Genomic DNA, 3,280 nt, shown 5'->3' on the forward strand with positions numbered 1-3,280 from the left:
TTCTCGCTTACCTAAATGAAACGGCGTTCCAAGTAAAACTCCAAAATAAATGGAACGGCGTTCCGTATAATCGATTTCCTTAATTTTTAAGTATACACACAACAATAAATACGTGAAACTGTGTTCCAGCGAACTAGCCACTTTTATCCGGAACAGTGTGTCACGTATCTGTACGTAATATGCGGGACATTGTTTCACACATCTCTACCTCGAATCATCTGAGACGATGTTCCGCTATTGTAACCGCGCTATTTTCGCAGCTGGCCCTGATATCCAGGCGAGCTGGTTTGGTGACAGACAGACAGATAGATAGATAGATAGATAGATAGATAGATAGATAGATAGATAGATAGATAGATAGATAGATAGATAGATAGATAGATAGATAGAGATAGAGATAGAGAGAGAGAGAGAGAGAGAGAGAGAGAGAGAGAGAGAGAGAGAGAGGTTCTTTAAAGAAAACGGGCGAATTCCCAGCATGTTGCTCTGCGAGGGTGTGATGATAAATGACATGACACACTAGAGAACATCTTACACTCGACGCACAGATACAACACTACATACAATACTGAAACCGGTGTCTCTCAGGAATGTTAGGGGCAGCTTCGTGGCGCGGGGACCCAACGGCGGCGCTGTAGTTCGCCTGCCAAGTACACGTTGTAGCTCGAGGTGCAAACCCTGAGGCTCCACATGTAGCGCGTTCGTTAGGACGCTCCGTGGGAGTGAAAACGGATTGCAATTGGAGACTACGTGTGCGCGTATAGTCTCTCGCACTACGCACGCTGGGTGCAGTGGCGATCTATGCCCGCTTAGTTTTTACCCGCCGAGCCGTTGTCGCACCCAGTGACGTACGAGCTGTTTCTTCGCGCAAGCTGGTATAGTGATGTGGCCGCCGCAACGTCACCCCGCAAAATATTCTAGCATTTGTTTTACTATTTTTCGAACGTACACGATGTAAAACGACGTTGAGTGCGGCTACAATCTCCCCTACCTGGCCAAAGGTGCTCTTACATGTTCTGAAACGAACCAAAATGACGACATGGACGAGTCGGCAGCTTATCGTACATTAAGCCTAAAACTATCGCAGATACCGACGACAAAAACGAGGTGGACATGAATTGTACAGCCCTTATAGTCAACGTCTCTTGCTTTACTTTATTTTATTGTTAGTATTGCTTTTTCTCACCTTTAACTCTTAATTAAGGCTGTTGAAAATGCCAGCGGAAGTGTTCGACGATGAAGGAGGTGCTGAAGTGGTCTGAGTGTTGTCACTTCGTTTTAAATGAAAATGATAAACACTGTCAAAAGTCTTTAAAAATAGCAGAACACTAACTAAGAAAGTCTGTGAATCACGAAGAGAAGAAAAAAAAATAAAACATTGCTAGAACTACAAGAACTACAGGAGCACGGGCAGGTAATTTGAACACAGAGGAAAATGAAAATGCGCTGTAGCTACTGTTAACAAAGAATTTAAGAATTCGCTGTCTAAAAGAAAATCTCGTGCAGGCTTCAGGGTTAATCTCTGCTAGTTTGGCACGACCAGGGTCAACGCCCTTTTTCGCACAGAGAAAGGACTCATACCAAAGGAGTGATGAGATGAGTGTGAAAGGTCTCTCGCTGTTACTCATGTTGTGGGCACTCAGCGAGATAGTACTCAGCGGCACCTTCCACCGCGGGGCAGTGAGGGCGTCCTTGCCTGCCTCTAAAGTATCTAGCTGAGCACCTGCAGTGTCATTCACCATTATCCGAGAAAGTTCATGTCGTCGCGAAGAAGGCACGTATTCAAGTGCGGCTATCCCATCAGCTGCAGCGTTTTCAGCGATGAGTACTTTTGGAAAGGAACAAATATATTAGGTTCTTACTAAAGTATCGGGATTGATTCCGCTATTAAATATTCTTTGAATAACGCAACTTGTGCAGTATGTTGCACGTCTGACTTTGGTATATGTTGTTATGTGTCTGCTTGTGTAGATGTGAACTGAAGTTATTTACGTGTTTTCGAATGTTATTGTATAATTTTATTCCTTTACGGCGCTGCGAATGTCTCTTAGTGTCCTAAGAGGCAAATGAAAGCAAGGAGGTTAACCCAAGAATATCTCCAGTTGGCTACCCTGTACCAATAATACAAAAAGAAAAAAACGTGCAGTGCCATTTCACTCTGTGAAGGTGCATGACCAGCGAAGCTGTTTATGTGAGCCCCTCAATGGTAAACTGTCCATTGCTGTGCGTCAAACGCCGTATGAACACAAACAGAAGGCGAGGTGCGACTAGTCGCTCCTCCACGATGTTGAGCCTCGGAAGATTATGAGGCACCGGGGGTAATACATACTCATTTATTGTTGCAAAACGTGGCACGACACCTTTTACTAACGAATCCCGGCGCGTAGAACGGACACGCGCCTCACTGCATTCCGAGGGCAAACACTGCTTCACCGTAGCCAAGGCGATCGTGTGTTGGTCGGCGTCCCGCAGTGCAGTAATGCTTGTGAGGTCACTCGAAAACCACAAGCGGTCACACACAACACAGACCACAGAAAATTGGTTCCCCACAAACACCCTCTCAAAGTCGGCCATTGTTCCGGTGAAACGTTCCTAGATTGCGGGATCGGGGCCACATGCATGGTTCGCATTTCTTTCCGCCTCGCGATCTTGGCGGGCAGAACCCTTATGGGACCGCCACCACGGGAGAGCGGAGGGAAAGGAAAGAAGCTACGCAGGCGCTTGGAACGCCAACAAAGAGAGGGCGGTGCGAACGTAGAAATGGCCGACGCAGGGCAAAGTGTAGTATCTGTTCTTATCAGCCTAATAACTGACACGGGTGGTACTTGGACCTAAGATATCAAACTTATTTTTGCAAGTTGGCGTAGTGCTTAGATCCTGCTTCAACTCCGCCGCAGGTCGGCTCGGTATTGCACTATCTTCAGCATCGGCACACATTCTCGATCTACACGGCTCGATAGACGCACGCAGTTTTTTCCACAACCTGGCCCTATACAGCTTCGCTGTAAAAAAAAAAAGAATAAGACCCACACACAATACAGAACTGTTTCTGTGGAGGCTGTCACATAGTCTGCTAAGGCGTTACATAGTGTTACACAGTGTCATCGTTCCACTAATGCATTCTACGTCGCAACGGTGCACAGTCACAACTTGTCACAAGTTGTCACAAAGACCGGTGCCTTTTAAATAACGCTGCAGTGCCTTCAAAACGGCTAGCACTGATGTTCATGTAGTCTAGTTTTCAGGAATGTTGTTTTCCATGAGTGGGCGCTTGTCTAGT

The 3,280-nt window shown here is 46.2% G+C and overlaps 1 pseudogene; it reads left to right on the plus strand.

Moving 5' to 3' along the window:
- The first annotated feature begins 2,760 nt into the window (after positions 1 to 2,760).
- Positions 2,761 to 2,940, plus strand: LOC126522132 (U2 spliceosomal RNA; annotated as a pseudogene).
- The last annotated feature ends 340 nt before the right edge of the window (positions 2,941 to 3,280 follow it).

Source organism: Dermacentor andersoni, chromosome 6, assembly GCF_023375885.2.
Source record: "Dermacentor andersoni chromosome 6, qqDerAnde1_hic_scaffold, whole genome shotgun sequence".
NCBI classification, from domain to species: Eukaryota; Metazoa; Arthropoda; class Arachnida; order Ixodida; family Ixodidae; genus Dermacentor; species Dermacentor andersoni.